Source organism: Drosophila navojoa, chromosome 5 (genome assembly GCF_054131105.1).
Source record: "Drosophila navojoa isolate 15081-1374.11 chromosome 5, UAZ_NAV_1.0, whole genome shotgun sequence".
In the NCBI taxonomy this organism is placed as follows: Eukaryota; Metazoa; Arthropoda; class Insecta; order Diptera; family Drosophilidae; genus Drosophila; species Drosophila navojoa.
This window is the reverse complement of record NC_142893.1, coordinates 4,256,714-4,276,300: the sequence shown is the minus strand read 5'-3', so window position 1 is coordinate 4,276,300 and position 19,587 is coordinate 4,256,714. Positions and strand designations below refer to the sequence as shown.

At 38.3% G+C, this 19,587-nt stretch overlaps 3 protein-coding genes across 16 annotated transcripts in view; all 3 read left to right on the top strand.

Moving 5' to 3' along the window:
* sigmar (Tumor necrosis factor alpha-induced protein 8-like protein sigmar) overlaps positions 1-19,587 on the top strand; it is a 73,383-nt gene that overhangs the window by 12,393 nt on the left and 41,403 nt on the right. The window lies entirely within an intron of this gene.
* The window catches only part of LOC108653967 (uncharacterized), a 100,677-nt gene that overhangs the window by 64,663 nt on the left and 16,427 nt on the right, over positions 1-19,587 (top strand). The window lies entirely within an intron of this gene.
* Positions 1-19,587, top strand: part of LOC108653982 (uncharacterized) — a 64,522-nt gene that overhangs the window by 28,508 nt on the left and 16,427 nt on the right. The window lies entirely within an intron of this gene.

Here is a 19,587-nt window from a genome sequence, read left to right as displayed (position 1 = left end):
TTTGAGCAGAGCTTAACAAGTGTTGGGCTTAGCTAGGTGAGTTTCTAATATTTTGAGGCTAATACAAACACCCACATCCACACCTATACCCACACCCACACCCACGCGCACACCTGACTGCAAATCTCGCAGTTGGAAATTCGCTACGTTTTGGGACTTTTGGCAGTGGCAAAAAACGTGCCAGAAGTCACGCTACATGGCCTAATGTCATTTGCATATTTATGCAACAAAACTCTGCCATAGCCTTTTCAAGCCCGCCCTCATTCCCGTCACCCCCTCACGCCATGCCTGCTAAGCCACCCGCATGCTAGCCCTTTTTTTTATATATATATATGTATTTCTTTAGCTACATTATTTTTATTGTTGTGCTCGGGCAAATATTGAAATTGGAATACAAATTAAAAAGCTTTTAATGTAAACAGCCGTAAAGGTTCTCAGAACTGTAACCCATCCAGCCATCCACCATCCAGCCAGCCAGCCAGCTGGCCAGCCTTTTATTTTTCAATTTTCTGCGTAAGTTTTCAAGCTAAACGGCCACGCCTACTTCTCGCTATATGTTTACCTAAGGCGTGGGCATACAAAAAAAAAATGTAAAAAATAAAAAGAAACAGAAAAGTGTTTGCCTGCAGGCATTTTGATTTAAAAGTTCTGGGCAAGGACCTCGCCCGCAGAATAAAGAGAACCCGAAAATACAGTTGGAAAAAAATGAAAGCAACAATAATAATGTGTGCGCATCTGATTTGTGATTGGATGAACAAAAATTGGAGAGCATCGGTCAGAAAAAAAGAGTTGCTTCTGGTAAGGCAGAAGGCGATAACAAGAACAGAAGCTGAACATTTGAGAAGTGTTGAAGTATTTCTGTTAAAAGTGTGTGAAAAGCTATATGAATTATTCGATAAATATCAGCAGTATTCATTTTGCTGTGAATAATGAGATATTGTAAGAGTTTTTGATATTGAAATGTTATATATAAAATATATTAGATATTTGTTTGATTTTGTGGTATTGAATTGCTATACATATCATAAAAGTTCCAGTGTGAATAAAAACTATTACTGAGAGAGAGAGAGAGAGAGAGAGAGAGAGAGACAGACAGTGACAATTATTTAAATATTACTGCTATTGCTATAGCTATAGCTATAGATAGATAGATATAGATTATATATACAGTCAAGTCTCGATAGCTCGCACCCTGCTAAATCAAAAATCGGATATATCGAAAAAAAATCGTCAATAATTCTCGATAATTTTTAGGTCTGTGTAAATCGAAATAAACTAAACCGCTTATGGCAAGGGGTTCGAATTATGGGGTTGTATTTTCATATAGAAAAGTTAAGGAAGTGGCAATATATCTTTGGCAAGCTGAGCAAAGTGCATGTTAACAGGTGACCTAGAGCTACGATTGCAATACAACTGAAAACTTGTCGCAGTTGCCGATTCGTCTTTTGCTGAAGTTTTTACATATGTAAATCTATACATATATATGCATATATCCAATAAGTATGTATTTTATCTACGACCAGCAACAAACGCCCGACTGCAGTATAAAACTTTATAACCGGGCTCACACATGGCAAAAGTATTTCTTTTACTTATAGTTTTTATTCTGCCCCCTTTCGTTCTTTGGCCGTATGCGGGCCCAGCTGTGAATGTGAAATTGTGAAAATTTTGTGTCATTTTTTCTTTGGTAAAACAAAAAGCGCAAGTAGAGGAAGAAGAGAAATGTCAGCGTGCGCGTTGGCTGGCAGACATGAAAGATACTCGTGTTACGGATGCGGATACAGATACAAATGCGCTCGAATGGCTCGCTTGAACCATGACCAACAAATTTGCCAGGGCCGAAAAAAGACAGAGTGTGCGAGTGTGTGTGTGTGTGTGTGTTATACTTTAATTTTGCATTTCACAGTTTTCATTTTCATTTTCAGTTAAGCCAAATGTGCGTTGCCCCGCATTCTATGCTGCGTGCTCCACAATGTAAACAGCAAAACAAACTGGGCCTCGACGACTAAATAAACAAGAGAAACCCAAGCAGGACGTAAACACATACCAAAACACCAGACAGACACACGCACACACACATGTAGAGAAAACAATTTTAGCATTTCACTTTGCGAAAAGCTGAAGTATTGACCAGCTTCTGTTAGGCAGAGGGGCAGAGCTCAGATACAGATACAGAGCTCACATTCAGATACAGATACTTTTCTACATATATGTAGCTAAATATAAATACATGTATAATATATACATATATTTGTCATTTCAATATTTTTTTTTGACAATCTCGGTTGCAGCAGTTCAAAGGTCAAAGCGTATAGAGTTGAGACAGAGATAGGCATAGAGTTAGAGAGAGAGAGAGAGAGAGAGAGAGAGTAGGCCCATTCGCATTTGTAGCTCGTGCTTTGTGTTTGTGTTGTAGCTGCCTATTGGCCCGCAGCGCAGAGTGCGTATAATTATGGCAGCATAAACAACAACAGTGCACACACATACACACATACAGTTATATATACACACGCGCTTTCTGCTGGAGTTGAGGCAATTTCAGCAGCTGCCTTCCATTTGCCTGCCTCAACAAGCTTTGCATGTGCGTGTTAATGGATTTCACTGTTTTTGCAGCTTTCGCTTACAACGGAGGGTTTTTTTTTCTTCATTTCGTGTTTGTTGTTGTTGGTTTGTATTGCAGTTGCATAATTGAAAATTAATTATTTACAAATTGTTAAATTGGCAGACGCTTAATGTGCCACACGTGGCGGCACCAGTTATCAATCAAAAGCTCTTTAACAGCCCGCTCGCATCAAACAATTACACATCAGATCGAAATAGATATTGACATTCTATTAGCTCTTCTACAGTGGTACTTAACTATAAGGCACAAGCTGTTGAGCTCTGCTTGCAGTTTAATCTCTAATTGTCTTTGAGCATAGCTTCTACTCTTGATAGTTCCAGAGATTTTGACTCAAATCCTAACCTATCATATATTTCTAAGCACTTTTCATACACTTGAAGTTGATGTAATATATAAGTATTTTCTTAACAGTTTCATTTGTGCAATATGGAAGCGCATTGTTATGAAAATATTTCAAGTCCTAACTATTTTCATATACAAAATTGCGCAAGATCCTAAAATTTGATATTCGTCAAATATGAGTAGATATTAGGGTTTCGATCGAATTATTTAAGTTAAAATGTTAAAAAAATAAATAAAATTATCCGATTTTGAGTTTTTAGAAGAGCAAATAGAAGCTTAAGAATCTATTTAGAAATGGAAAACTGCGCCTTAAGCTTGGAGTTTTAGAAAAATCCAGTAATAATTATCTTACAACTTTATATATTCCTATAATCCTATAATTCTTATCATTTTCATTTTGATATCTACACTTATTTTTATTTTATTTCATTTTATGCCTATATAGTATATACTATATACCTTTCCAATAATTCTCATATTAATACCTATATTTATTTCATTTTATTTTATTTTATGCCCTTATATATTTCTATATACATTTCTTAAATTTCTCATATTAATACCTATACTTATCTGTATTTTATTTTCTTTTATACCCTTATTTATTATTCTTTTATTCTCTTCTTAAATTTCCCATATTTATACTTATACTTACTTTGTAAAAATACGCTTCTACCTTTACTTAAACTAACCAGGATTCTTAAACTACTTTTTCAACTTATATTTATACCTTAATTTGTACCCCTTCTGACTTCTATAAATATACAAATCAGGCTCATTTCCCGTCTTTCGATTGCCTTCAGCTCGTGCAAGGCTTTCAGCATATTGCAAACGTCTTTTCATAGTTTTCTTCACTTGCTTGAACTCTCTGTGCCCGATAGCTGACGATGATGATGATTCAATTTAGGCAAGGATCACTGTGTCTACATACATATTTATTTAGCCAAGCAAGCATAACTGTATCTACACACATTTCTATTTATCCAAGGTATATGCTAGGCTCCGCCTGAGCCTCGGCAGCAATTGAATTCGTTCGCATTTGATTTATATTGGAATTTATTCCCTTGGCTGTGTTCACAAATTGATTGATTAATTCAATAAAGCGCTGATAGCATGAAGCTGACTGCATAACCGTCAGCCAGCGCGCTGCTCCCCCTGCCCCTCTTGTGGGCGCCCACCTTGTGGCCCTTTGGCAGGTGCTTGCTGCCTGTAAGCAGGCAGCAAAAAACCGAACTGAACCGAACTGAATTGAAATGAATATCCATTTCAGAGATTGGCTTTTTATGCAACTGAAATTTGAACTGAATCTGAGTCGCGAGTCGCGCTGAGCCGCGCCGAGTGGCAAGTGATTAGAGTAATGCACTAGCCATGAAATTTTAGTGCAACACGGCCAGCACTAGCAACAGCTGCCATTAAGCTAGAACAGCAAAACTCAATATAATAAACAAGTCGAGTGCAGCGTCAAGAGAGGGAGAGAGGGAGAAAGGGAGAGCTAGAGAAAGAGTCAAGCACAATTGTCCTCATTCATTGTACATGTCTAGCAAAAGGGCATCCTGCTGGCGCTTAATACAAATAAAATAGAGCACAAGCTAAAGAATAAGATGGAATACCCTTATGGGACTGCTTAGAGATATGAGAGCGACTATGACAGGATGTAATATGGGCTAGGTTGTAATATAGGTAATATAGGAGATTGCTTAGGCTCTTAACATATGGGAAAATGTTAGTGAAATCTTTATAATTGCAGGTGCAGATTTCCTTTATACATATATTATCTAATAATAATAATAATAATATTAATATATTAATATCTTAGGAGCATATGCAACTATTATACTACGTATGATCATTTCTTGTTAGAGTCTAATGAAACTCTTAGTCTTATATACGATACATATACTTATATATCTGAAAATAGAATTATGAAAGCATTCTCTAGTTTATATATAGCTTATATATATTTTCATTATATGACAAAGAACTGCTATTCTCGAAAGGAGTGTCCGATATATAATCAGAGATAATTTCTCTAATTTTTATTCACTTTTATAGCTCTCTTCTTCTTCTTCTTATGCCTAGACATATAAAATAATAAGCATATACTTAACATCAAGTGCAGGGCATATGCCTTATCATATGTGTAGTGCCCTCGGCAAGGACATAAAAACAATTCGCTACTGTCAATATGTCACACTCAGACTTACACACACACACACATACACATCTACACAGTCGACTCCAAAGAATAACAGTAAATGTTGTTGTTATATGCTGCGGCCTGTCGCTCGACTGTGGCCTTTAATTTGCTTTTGCCGCCACAGTATGCGATAACAATAACCATAACCAAGAACTACACACACGCACACACACACACACATGGTGTATCTATCGCGCATGAAATATGCGAATGGAATTGATATTGATGCAAATGAAAAATGTCAACTATTCGCGCTGATAACAAACTGCGAATGCTACGAGCAAAGCTGTCACATACAGCAACAATATGTATGTGTGTGTATAGGTGTGTGTGTGTGTGTTTGCTGTCACATGGCAGCGACTTTTGTGTGTGTGTATGTGCTTCCTCTGCTTACAATGTTTATTTATTCATTACAAGTAATACGCGCATGCCTTGTGACACGCCCCATTTACATATGCCGCCCCCACAGCTCCCTGCAACTGTGTATATGTGTGTAATGTAATATTTTTGTACATTTTATATGCATGTCATTTGGCAAGCTGCATTTTAACAGCAACAACAACAGCAACAACAACAACATGCTCTGAGCGAAAATTGTAAAAATATGATTAAGACACGGCAGCACAGGTGCCATGCGCTAGCTAACAGAGGGGTCGACCGCTGGCAATGTCCATTTGTAAGTTAAGTAAAAAGCATAAATAATTCTGCATTTAACTAATGAAAAGTTGGCCAAAGCATATGCTGCTCCATAAGAGTATTACCGCTGACTATCGCTAGCACTCAACCAACATCGTACACCCTCTCACTCTCCCTCTCCGTCTCCACTTGGACTTGCTTGCTGAGCTGCGGCTAAGCGCCTTGTTCAGCTAGCGCAAAAGCATTTTAAAGTTTTTCTCTGGCATTACTAGAATTTGCCTTTGAAGTCAGCTGAATCTATAAACAAATGCTAAAAGCAGATTAAACTGGCAGCAAAAAGTCGAGTTCATAGAGTGGAGATAGTGAAGCTATGCTAGATAATATTTGAATGGATTTTTGTTGATATTTCGAGCTCAGATTTCTGATAAACCAAATTCTGTGCATACAAAGCCTTTTTTAATACCATTTATTACCTAAGTTTCCTTCTCCATCTTCCCAGTTTTGCTGCTGAATCTATAAAATTTATTATATATTTATTGAATTCCATCTGTCATTTTTTTTTTCGTTCCCATTCAATTGAAATTTATTGAACGTAAAATGTCATTTCTTAAAATAAAATCAAATTAAAATATTATGAATTATAAATTCCATTTGCGGCACATTTTATTTGGCAAACAACTATTGACCGGAAATGTGCATATTTACATGGAAAAGCTGAGAAAAAAGCATTAGAAAGCCAGGCCTTTGTTTATAAAATACAAATAATGTAAACATCGAAATTCCTTGGAAATTTTTGGCCAGCAATTTGTTTAAAAAAATTTTTTTTTTTGCTATACATTTTTGCTGCTTAAACAAATATTTGAAAAGTTTGTTGATATTTTTGCACATATGCAAAAAAAAAAATAAATAAATAAATAAAAAATATAAAGTTGTAAAGTTTCAACAATTTCTTTGAATTGCAGACAAGTACAGTTAATATTTAAGAGCACTTGTGCATATATTTATAGATAAATATGTACATACATACATTCTGCATGTATGTGTGTATGTATGTGTGTAGGGCTCTCAATTAAAGGCAACTGTGTTTGCTTGCTCGCTGGCTACGCATATCCAGGACTCGCATCAAATGATTCCAGTTTACAATTTTGCAGGCTATTCATGTGGGCGTATTTATGCTTATATATAGGAGTACACACACACACACACACACACACACATGCACACAGATAGCGTATATCTCTGTTTATATGTTTGTGGCATGGACATTCAAACAGTAAACATTTCAACAAGCTTTCATATCAGCAACGGGCAAAGGCGAGGAGTCGCGTCGGCTGGACCGTAAATTACAAGCGAATGCGCCAATTAATCATACGCACTGTTTGCCCAACCGTGGCAAGGCCAAATACAGAAACAGTAAAGCAAAAAAAGACAGGAAGAGAGTGAGAGAGAGAGAGAGGGAGAGTGAGGCGGATGGCGTGGACAGCAGAGTAGACCACGCCTCTTCCATTGTAATAGCGCACATTTTATAAATAGTCAAACCAATTTCAACAGAATGCATTCATTTCGACATATATTTTATATTATTATTGATGCGCAACATTATCTCTTTGTTGCCCTGCGAAAAGTGTGGTAGAAGAGGGTATATTGGCAATGGTTTATAGTGTATATAAGGATTGTGTTTTGTTTTTTTAGTATATTAAGATTAGGATCTTAGAAATTGATATGCTCTTAGCTTAGGCTTAATGCAGATAAAACTTGCGTCAGTGAATTGCAGGGTATTTGCTTATCAAGTCTTCCAAATTTCTTGTGCAATTAGCTCTATCCTTTATGAATGCATTTGTTACTTATAGGGTAATTCCTAGACAAACACAGTAGAATCCCAATAAGTCGAAATGGCAAGGGTATAAGTTGTTTTTCGATTTATACAGAAATTCTCTTATTCTCTTATTTCAATTTATTTTGTATTATTTAGCTGGGTAAAAGTTATCGACACTCGACTGTATTATATTCCTTGTTAAACTTCTAGAGACCAATCAAAGGATGTCTGCTATATAACTTATAATCCAATTATAGGGTATCTATAAATTAAACACTCTATTCCCTAGCCTTAATATATATTATATATTAGCTCATATTAGTTCATCTTAGCCCCATCCACTGTACCCTTTACATAAACAATTTTCCGCATTTTACAGGGCATCTGTTCGTCTAGCACTCACCGCCATTTCCATTTTAATTTTTGGTCGTCTATTTAATAAAATGAATTTGCATTCTGTGCAGCAAACTGCGTTTATTAAATATAATAAATGCAATTGCATAAATTTTCCACAATGCTGTAGTCCATGAAAACTGCCAACAGGTGGCGCCACAGTGCGTGTGTGTGTGTGTGTGTGTGTGTGTGCGTGCCAGTTACTAGCAGTTCATATACAGCACGCACTGTGCGTCCATAAATTGAATATAAACACAGGCAGGTGGTCCAGTCCGATGTAGGTCCTGCTGTGCCCTGCCTCCCTTGACGTCTCTTGACCCACTCACCTGTAAGGTAGACCAAAAACGTTGCTCTGCGGTCCTGTGCGCATAGAAATTCATGAATTTTAAAGCCGGAACAGCAATTGAGTGACCGTCGCGTCGAGTCTTTGGAGCTCAGTGTCTGTTTGCTGTCCTGTCGCATCCTGTGCTGTTGTGTCCATTATGATGTTATCCAGCACACACACAAACACGCACACACACTCATCTCCAGCTGTGATTCACACATCACAAACAAACACACACCCACTCAGATGCGGCTTAGATTGACAATTCTGCTAATTTTGTACTCAAATGTAATTTACGCTCAAATTACATTTTCCAACTTGCAGCTCAGATTACGTTTTGACCAAGCCAGCTCCACTCGCTCGCTCGCTCCCCCCTGCCCACACAAATTGTATTACCAATTCTAATTTATTTGTCGTTTAACTGTTGCCCATTTGCACGCCCGTTGACCAGGCGATTGTGTTTTGTTGCTGCCACACAGCATCCACAGCTAATGCTGAGCATATGCATAGACAACATATAGATATTGCTATAGGTGTATATATAGATATATATTTATGTACATATGTATGTATCTCTGGTAGCTTTGACAGTTACTGAAACCTTATTGATGGCTTGCCTGATTGATGATCGATTTGGCCAACAGAAATTTTACTGCCTGCCAAACAACAACAAGTTTCACAACTCTCAGCTATTTCTGTGTACATGCGGCAAATCAATTTTGCCTGAAAACTCGGGGGAAAAATGGTGAAAATTCTGTGCGAATTGCACGCAGCTGCAACAGATTCCTTGCCCCAGTCGTGCAGTAGTGCTAATTGAATTTTTATCGCAAACTTTGTGCAGTAAAAAACAAAAAAAAAAAAAAAACAAAAATAATAATAGACTATAATTCAGCAAACGAAACAACAATATTTCAGACAATTCGACAAAACATGATTATGAAAAAATCAATTACTTATCATTGACAGCGCTAAGTAGGAAAAGAGAAAATTATATTTTGTGTATGCAGAGAAAAGTTTGAAGAAGCAGCAAAATATTTGTGCTTAAAATTAGGAATATCGAATAATGATTAGATTAAATAGTACAAAATGCATACAGATATTAAAATTGACGCTATAGATTGGACATACATGATTTCTTATGTATGTATATACTAGCAACAGTTGCCTCTATGTCTCGGCCTCTCTATCCCTATTAAATACCATTCGATTATTCTCTTTTGCACCATCACGTCTATAGATAGCTAAACATACTTACACATATATGTATGTATGTATGTCCGCTCTAACTCCAACTTGAACTCTGCAGAACAACACTTGAGCAGAGTTTTTATTGTAGAGTGCTTGAGTGGGTCTGTTACCTGCTATATAAGCTCACACCTGCTGCTGCGCTGGCTCAGTTGCAGTCCAGAGTTCGTGCTGGTCAGTCGCAGAGTGCAGTGTTCTTACGTGCTGTGTAGTGTATTTATTTATGTAGTTGTATATACTCAACTCGCTACTTAAACTAAGTATTATTTAATCAATATCGAAAGCCAAACTATTGTTTATAATGATTATTATATTGATATGATTATGTTAATAATACAGGACAATATTTAAGACACAGATTGTGTTGATGATGCTCTTAACACTATCTTAATGATGTTCGTAATAATCATAATGTTTGTGATAATCATAGAAATGATCATTATGATATTAGCATTCAGTCAGTTTCTGCAGAATTTTCATAATGTTGTTTTTAATGATAATATAAATAATAATAATAATATTGGTTCTCCAAATAAATAATCATAATTATGTTTGATTAAATAATATTAGTGTTACATTTTAATTTATATTGATAAATGATCATAATCAAGTCAGGTACGTTAGAAAATTAAGAAAGGAAAAGAAAGATGTAGAGTGGAAGGGAAGGTGATGAAGAGAGAGTGAGAGAGAGGTAGAGAGAGTGAGAGAGAGACAAGGCGAGAGAGATACGGATGATTGCTGATTTAGAGTTTGAAGAAAAGTCAGAGTTGGTAAGAGATGAACAGAGATAGTTAAACATAGCTAAAGAGACTGTAATGTAGATAGAGAGAGAGAGAGATAATGAGAATAAGGAAAAAGATTATGAGCATGAGAATGAAAGCAATAGCGACATCATGATATACTTGAAGCGAGACCAAAGCTTCAAAAGAGCGAGAGAGATAAAGCTATAAGACTAAGAGCAAATGTTAAAAAGCAATACAACAAAAGTAAGAAGAGAGCCGTTTAGAGCTACAGCTAGAGTGAGACGTGAAAACACCTTTGAAATCCCTTCAAAATAAAAATAGGAAACCTTATTTCCAAATGCAATCAATTAGGGCAGTAATTACGAAATGTATTTCTCTTTCGATACCTAAGCAAACACAGAAACCGAATCGCTTGCCTATTCAATGACCAATCCAAACTCAAAGAGTCCTTCAACGGCAGAGCGTGAAACACTTTTTTTTCGAATTGCTCTTCATTTCAGTTTCGTTTTAATTAATGCCAAACTTAAGCAAATATTTTTGCAAATGTTTTTCATTGTGTTTAGCGTCGCGTTTGCATTCGCGATTGAGTATGGCTTTGGCATGAAATATAATCAGCTTTGCGGAATGGAAAGCAATATCGCATTTCGGCTTGAGTGTTACAATGGCAGCAGTGGCAGCAGCAGCAATAGCTGCAGAGCGTGCAAATTAAGATATTACGTATACGCCGCGTTTATTTTCGTTTCATCTAGGCAAAGCGAAGTTTTTTCCATTGCTGCCGCTGCTGCATTTGACAAACTGCATGACAGAAGTTGCGCGTCATTGCCATTCATCGCGGCCCACGGCTGAGGTGCGTCCTACCAATGGGCGTGGTAGTAGTCGAGTGGAAGCAACAAATGAACAGGCACTCGCTCGTATGATGGAGCGCTTGGCAATGCGAGCAGCAATGACAGCACTTCAAATTGTTTTGCGCGTGTTTTTCCAGCTTGCACTGCTGCCGGTTGCTCCCACGTTTGCCCGGGACACATTCATCAAAATGCTGGCGACATTCATCACGTCATTCATGTCAGCATCAACATCACGAGAATGTCGCCAGGTTCAGCGTCATTTTCATTGTCTCTATCAGCGTTTAGACTACGCTTACTTGAAGTTTATAGCTTTTAGCATACGGCGGAAGCCGCTGAGCGAAAAGAAAGGCTTGACATATGATATAGCTATAAGTTGATGAAGAAAAACCTCTAGAATTTGTATGCAAAGTATTTAGATTTATGCACGTTTGCCTTCTGATCTACCCACAATACTGAAAAATCAACTAAACATCCTGAAATCTGAGAGTCAAGTGAACAAATTGGACATTTGAGCTGCTTGAAATATGAGTAAAGATGAGAGGAGCTTTAAGGACAATCACAAGTCATGGGAACAGACACCTTTGCAATGTATTAATAGAACACTAATGCGTAGCCAGAGTCAACATAAAAGCAAATATATGTTTCGCCCCGCCCACTTAAGCCTATCAAGAATTGCTAAGCTGCAGCTGAGGGGATTTGGCTATTTTCAGTTACAATTTATTCTGAAGTTAGGGTAGCTCTCTCATTTGGGGTATATAACAGTCGAGTTTTTGCTATTTATCAAATATATTTATAGTCGAATTAGTGTAGTCTTTAGTCAGCCATACAGACTCTAAAAAATCTAGCTAATAGCTTACTTAATCTTAAGCATTTTACAGCATCTTTTTACATTTAGGTCAGGGTATATCATAGTCGTGCCAGAGCCATTAATTTTTGTCATGTGATTTGAGATGGTTTTTATTTCTGCTTGCTCGGGAATAAGATTAATTAGCTGGACCTGTAACTGTAGCTGAGGGCAAAAGCTGTACCACGAAACATAACTGCGGCTGAAAATTGAAGGCGACACAGCAGCAGCAGCAGCAGCAGCAGCAGCAGCAGCAGCAGCAGTAGAAGAAGAAGAAGCCAAGGCAAAAGCATAAGACGATGAAGCAGAAAGGAAAAGCTGATGTTGAGCGATTTTGTTGGGGCGCAACGCAAAGGCAAACACCTGAGATTTCCGTTTCCGCTGGGACTGTTGCAAACCGTTGTTGTTGCTCGCTACGCTTGGTTCCGTTCCACTCTCAATGTATCGCTCGCTCGCTCGCTCTCTATCTCCCGCGCTGTGTATCTCCCTCCCGCTCGACATCATTCGCCTATATGTCTCTCTTTGTTGCATGTCGTGTATTCTGTGCTTTTGCGTTTCCTGCTGCCTGCTGCCAATATCCGCTAACCGTTTACCTTTGCTGCTGTCCGTACTCGGGGCTTTAGCTTGAACATTGACTGTTTAGCGTGTAGCTTTGGCTTTACCGTTAGCTTTATCTGCCGCCTGTTCTGTCATTATTACTGCTCCGCTGCTGGCCATGTTCCGTGGGCCCTAATTTATTTACGTTGTCAAATTACACGACATAAATGAATCAATGGCTCCTGCGGCAATTGCCCAATAACCAGAGCCAGGTCACATCGTTCTGCCAAGGACACCTGGACGTGTGTGTGCGTGCTGAGAGCAAGCGAACAGCAGCAGAGTCTGTCTCTTTCTCTCTCTCTCTCTCTCTCTCTCTCTCTCTCTCTCTCTCTCTCTCTCTCTTGCTTTTCATTTTGTGCTGCAGCTGCGGCTGACTTATTATGAAAAATTGTGCATTGATTAATGCAAGCAGGCAGCGGGGCGTGGCAGCAGCTACTCATAATACAACAAACCAGAAACACTCACACACACACACACACACATGACTTGGTACGTGCTGATTGCACTTGGCCTCGCTGATTGCAGCCTTGTTCTGGCAGTTGACATTATTTAAGCCGAGCAGCATGGCCCAGCTCTGGCCAAGCCAAATTGCCAAATACTTGAGCACATAAATCAATTAATTCCGAATGTCAGCTGGCATTGTAAACATAAACTTGAGCACACACAGATCTACATACAGAGATATGACCACAAATCTTGATCAAATGTTGCTGCCAACACAGCGGGTCGCGGCTGGCCACATCCATTCAAGTGCTACAAATGGAGCCCTAGAACACATATATAAACAAATAGATATTTATCTATAGATATATACTTATGCCAAGTTTCACGCCATGCGACCGCACACAGCTGTGAGCCACGGTCTATGGACTGGCTCTTATCTATGTAGTTGTTGTCCTCCAATCTTCTCCCTCTCCTTGTTGCCGGGTTAGTGCCACATCATTTAATGAAGCGTTCGCATTGTTATTTACTTCAGCTTTCAATATGTGGGCGGGCGGCTCGTTTATTCTGGTGTTTTTTTTTTTTTTTTCAATTTTTGTTGCCATTTTTATTAATGGTTCCTGTGCGTTTTTAAATACCGAAACCGAAGACTCCACGTTAAGCACGTACCCGTAGCATAACAACAAAAAATAATAATAATAATATGTCTCCTTAAACACAATAGGCTTGCGCTCACGCCATGTACATAAATTTAAACTTGAGTGTCTAAAGTATATGAAATTCATGCGAGGTGACTTTAAAAGGGCGATTTCGCTCAATTTAAAATATTTTATAGACTTTTGTAACACTTGGCTAGAAGAGCTTCATAAAACCAACATTTGCTTATGTATAAAATGTTGTTAGTTTTGTAAAATGTTGACTTAGTATTGTAAGAGCAATATTTGAAAACTTTATGTTGTCCCGAATGTGCTAAAAGCTTACCCGACTGCAATGTTAGTCAAAGAAAAAGTGTTGTAAAATGTTCATTAAATACATTTTACAACACTATTGTCAATGTAAACTTTTAAGTAAAAAAATAGCTCATAAGCTCTGTATAGTGTTCTTAAATATAAATTTCAACGCACGCTTAGAGCTCAAAAATGCTACTAGGAACTTAAATTTAAGTGCTGCAAAACTATCAAAAATTCTAGCAATCAAAGGCTCACATCCCTTGCGCTCTTTAAAGTAGTAATTTTTTATGATTTTCAATTTATGGTCTATCTAAAATTTACATAATAACTTGAAATGTCGCATAAAACGTTTATGGTTGGCATTTTACAGCACTGCGCCAGATAAACGTTATGATAATGTGGCTGTTAAGAGCCTTTAAAGTAGCTGTTAAATGTAGCGTAAATTTGTTCTAAATTTCGACTTAAATTGTAAAAAGTTTAAAGCGCACATAATAAATCGATGTTTGTTGTTGTTTTTTTTTTTTTTTTTTTTTTTGTGAGAACTCAAGATTTAGAGCTGCTCGACATGTTTTATTTACAAGGATGTGGAATAAAGCTTAAAACGCTGTCAGCGTGTGCTCATAATGCTATCAAGTCTAATTGAAAACGGTATTAAGCAACAATTTGGTATAATCCATACGAATTTATATACTTGCCACATAAACAACAACACGACCAGAAACTTGGCCGGAAGTAAATGAGAACTGAGAAGTTGAAGAAGAAGAAGACGACGACGACGACGACGACGACGATAAAGCGAAGACAGCAACAAAAATAATTACGCAAAACTCACAGAGATATGTCTGTGTGTGTGTTTGTGTGCGTGAATGTGTGTATAAAAGAGCTATAAAAATGAATACAGTCAATATATGCAAGGGAAAGCACGAAAGGACATAAGGAAGCCAGCTGATAAAGCAGCTGTTGACCCAAGTTGCAGTTTGTAATACCCTGCAGCTCGAAAGGAACTGGAAAAGAAAGGATTGACTGCAATTGAGGAAATGAAGTGCAAACTGGCCTTAGGTTATTCGAAAGAGAGTTTCTTTTTTAATATAGATGTGCATTCAAATATGAAAACTACTTTGCTTGTTGCTTTACTTGTGTTTAAAGACAAAAATTATATCATGATATATGATAGCAATAAGAGAAGAAAAAGTAATTAAATAAGTCTAATTTGGGTTTATTTCTATCATTTATTTCTATACATATTATATACCATCTTTTTACATTTATAGAGCATCTTCTGGTCGAGCATTGGCGAACATCTACGTGCTCGTCTGTTGTCCCAATATGTAACTGTTAAAATGAAACTTTATGTCGGGCCCTTCATTACCCATTTGTTTCTGGCGTGGCCAACGGACGGGCGATAAGTGATATAAAATGAGCTTGCGGCTTAAGTTATGTTTGCTTCACCTTCGCCCTCTGACCTCTGATTCCACGCCCACGCCCACGCCTTGGCCACGCCCATTTGAGGCCAGTTAAGCAGCTTGTGGTCTTGTAAATTCATTTAGCAAACTGGCTAAAGAATGCTTGCGACCATTTTGCGCTGGGCGAAAAGTTTTTGAGATTTAGTTCAAGTCTATGGCTCTCCACGTTGGCTCAGCTACTTCACAATTCATCAAAATGTGTGCGGGGTAGAGTGGGCTAGCAGGGCGGGGTGGTGGGGTAGGCGTGGCATATTACGTGCACTTTCACTCTGGGCCAAGAGTCTTGTGAATGCTACAAAAAAAAAAAAACAACAGCAAAATTGTAGAAAACTTTTGAGCCAGTCGCATTCAACGTGTGTGTGTGTGTCTGTGTGTGTGTATAGTTGTGTGTCTGTAACTGTTTGTGAGTGTGTATAAATTGTTGTCAAACTGTAGCCAAAACATTTCAAGACGCTGAACATTTCTGTTGTGAAAAGTTTTGTCCAGTTATTTAATTGAATTTAGCACCCGAAGGCGTTGCGGACCTTCCCTCTGCTCATTGTCTCTCTCTCTGCTCCTCTCTATCTATCAGTGCCTGTTTTCCTCTATATATTGTATTTATTTTGTTATTTTCGCGCTTAGATTTGTCCTTCTATAGCCACCCGCCGCTATCCCCCCGTCCCCCAGCAGCCAGCCGCAAACGAAAATGATGTGGCCAAAAAGCTTTTGAGGCCATCTGAGCTGCTGTTGCTGCTGCTGCATTTGCAGCAACGTTTCTATGGCTGTTTATTAAACAGCTAAGCACACTTAATAAGCTTATGTACGGCCATGGCCCCAGTGTGGAGCAGTGGCGCGTGACCCGCCACTCCGACCAGTGCTGGGCAGCACAAATGTTTGCCCATTCAATTTACAAAACAATTCAAATTAAATAGAAACTCAGAAATGCCTTAGACGTTGCCTTTGAGCTCGGCCAACAGGCGCTGTTGCCCCATTTGCTGCTGACATTGCAGCAGCGACAGCGAGCTCTGCTGGAATGTGTTTTTAAAATAATATTGCATAACTGTCAGGCACAGCAGTCACTGCGCCGTGTTCACCATGGACAGGGTGTATATCATATTCGCGATAGACAAATAGTAGTACAAGATTCTAGAGAATTTTTGTATTAGCTGCAGAGTTCATTTCTGCAGAATTTTTGTATTAGCTGCGGAGACCAAGAAGAAAGGAAGCTGCATAATCCATTAACACAAGAATGTAATTCCACGAAGCTGAACTATGTAAACAACAAAAGGATGTTAAGTTAGAGGCCTGTAACAGTAGTCTGTTATTGCAGAAGTTAAATTATATAGACTAACAGAGGTCTGTTATTGCACAACGCTGAGCAATGTAATAACAGAAATATGTTACTCTGCATAAATAAGAGAGAAACGTTATTCCATAAAGCCAAATTATGTAAATAACAGACGTCTGTTGGCCCACAAAGCTGAACTATGTACATAACAGAATGAGGTTATTATATATGACTTATGCCTGTTATATAGAATATATAGCTAAATTATATTATTTCAAATAATAAATCCATCATTTATGTCATTTGAAGAATATACTTGACCCACTGTGCGCATGGCAGAGCAAATGCAAGAAATAATTCAGCGTTTATTTGCGTTTGTTTTGTGTGAGTGCGGCTCGGTTTAAGCGTATGTGTATGTGCTTCTGTGCAAACATTTTAGTCGCACAAGCATACGTACAGCAAATTGAGTGTCAGGAGAGAGCAGCTTGCTTTGCAGCCAAAAGACAAGAATGCATTTTACTGCATAATTCGTTTGGCATTTAATCGGATTATGCAAGGCAGACCGTGTGCAAGGCAGAAGAAGTTCCAGAGTCTGAGAGTCGAATTTCGAGTCCTTTTGGCTGACTGCGACCACTGAAAGCGCTTTGGGCTTCATTAATATGCGTAAAACGCAACGGAAACCACGCCGGATTTAATAATATTAAAACGACGACGACGACGACGACGATGACGCTTGATGATGATAGCGTCTGGCACAACCTTCGTTTACCACTTAACGAAATATGATGGCTGTGGGTGATGGTTTTGTGTGCGGGATTCGGGTGGTATGCTGTGGTGCGGTATGCTTGTGGGTCGCCATTAAACGCAATTAATTGCTCACACTTGGCACAGGCCGAAACAGTCAGACCGGAAATTTCAGCAACTGCCGTCAACAGTCAACACCAACAGTCAGCCGTCAACCGTCAGTCATTATGCAACACTGTGTGGCCGTTGCCGTCAGGCAGCACTGGATAGGGCAATGGGAGACAGCTAATTACGCACGTATGGCTATTTAAATTGGCTTCGAATTGTTAGTTTTATGTTAATTAACCATTGTTTATGCCAATTAAGGCATCTGCTTTGAGTTTCTGATATGCCGCAAGTACTCGAAAGAGTCGCACGACTCAGCAAAAGGCAAAGGAATGGATGGCATTGGGTGGCTGGGTCGGGTCGGGTGGGGTGCATAAAGAGCATAGAGCATGCTTCCGCACAACTTGCTAATCATTTGCAGCTGATGTTGGCTGGAATATTTTAATTATAGCTTATCTTTATGGAGCAATCTATTGTATTTAAATGCGCCCAACTAGTGGGCGGGGCCAGCACAATGCTGCGCTGCCGCAACGACAGTGGGCGAAGAGTTTAGAGAAGTAAATCTGGCTCAAATATACGAGTATATATGTAGTTGTGTATATACGAGTAAAGCTGCCTGATTTACTAAGTAGAAAAATCCTTCTCATTAATAACAATTAAATTAAAAAAAAAAAAAATAAATAAATATAATAATATAAAATGATCAAAAAACTAAATATATAAATAAATATATACATATATGATAAATATGATCTATTTTATTTAAATTATCTAAGTGACTTTAATGGCCATATAATATAATACAAATAATCTTTATGATCTCAGTTATATATATATTTTTATATTCTTTGGGATCTAGGTAATCTCAATAATTTGTAGAATCTATTGCATATGCTCTATAGAAGCAATGTGATCTATATAATCTAAATAACTTATATACGATTTTCTGTATGATTTATGCCAAGTACTACTCCTACTACTATTATTATTACTAAATACTCCCAGAACTCACAAATTGGCATTCAATTGAACCAATATGTGAACTGATTTCCAATTTGTGTGCAAAAACTGCTGTAATGCCTTTGTACTATGTGAAATATACGCAATAATTCGCAGGAAATTCATAATGTTCTCTGCTAATGGACAAGAATAACAGTATGTTGTTATTGCTGTTGTTGCTGCTGCTACTCCTGCTACTCCTGCTGCTACTGCAGCAACCTAAATCATAGCAGACAGCATAATAAATATTTATGCATGTGTGTGTGTGTGTGTGTCTGTGTCTGTGTGTGCTTGTGTATTTTTGGGATACGTCTACAATAGCTCAAGCATATCAAGCATATCAAAAAACAAATCCGATTTGTTGTGTGTTGCCCACTCGAGTAATATTCGTTTGCATGAGGGGATACCTACAAGACGAAGACTTACATCTAATTCGTCTCAGATTTGATATGAGAAGGAATTTGACAAGTGCTCGTGGAGCACAAACAGCCACTGAAATAGAATTCTCAAATGCGCGCACGCTACTCAAGGCGGGAACTAAGCTGCTGTTGCTGCTGCTCCTGCTCCTGCTGCTGCTGCTGCTGCTGCTTGCTGCTCCTGCTGCTGCTGCTCCTGCTGCTGCTGCTGTTGCTGCTGCTTGCTGCTGCTTTCACAGTCTGCTATAAGACAAAAGGATATGGGTATCCAAGGATCTGTGCCTCACACGCACACACACACACTGACACCTCGCAGCTGGCATTGTTGCCAACGCCAGACGCTGTCATACGCACACATGCCTGATTACTTATACGGCGAGTGTGTGTGTGTGTTTCAGTGTTGGTAAATGCGCGTATATGCATGTAATGTGTGCGCGCACTTTTTTTTATTATTATACATTTAAATATATACACATGTATATGTATGTGTATGTGTATGTATATATGTCTGTCTAACCGCCACATTTCATTTCACTTAAGCTCTTTTAAACATATTTAATGTACGTGATGTTAAATGTCTTCAGAGCATTTGCCAC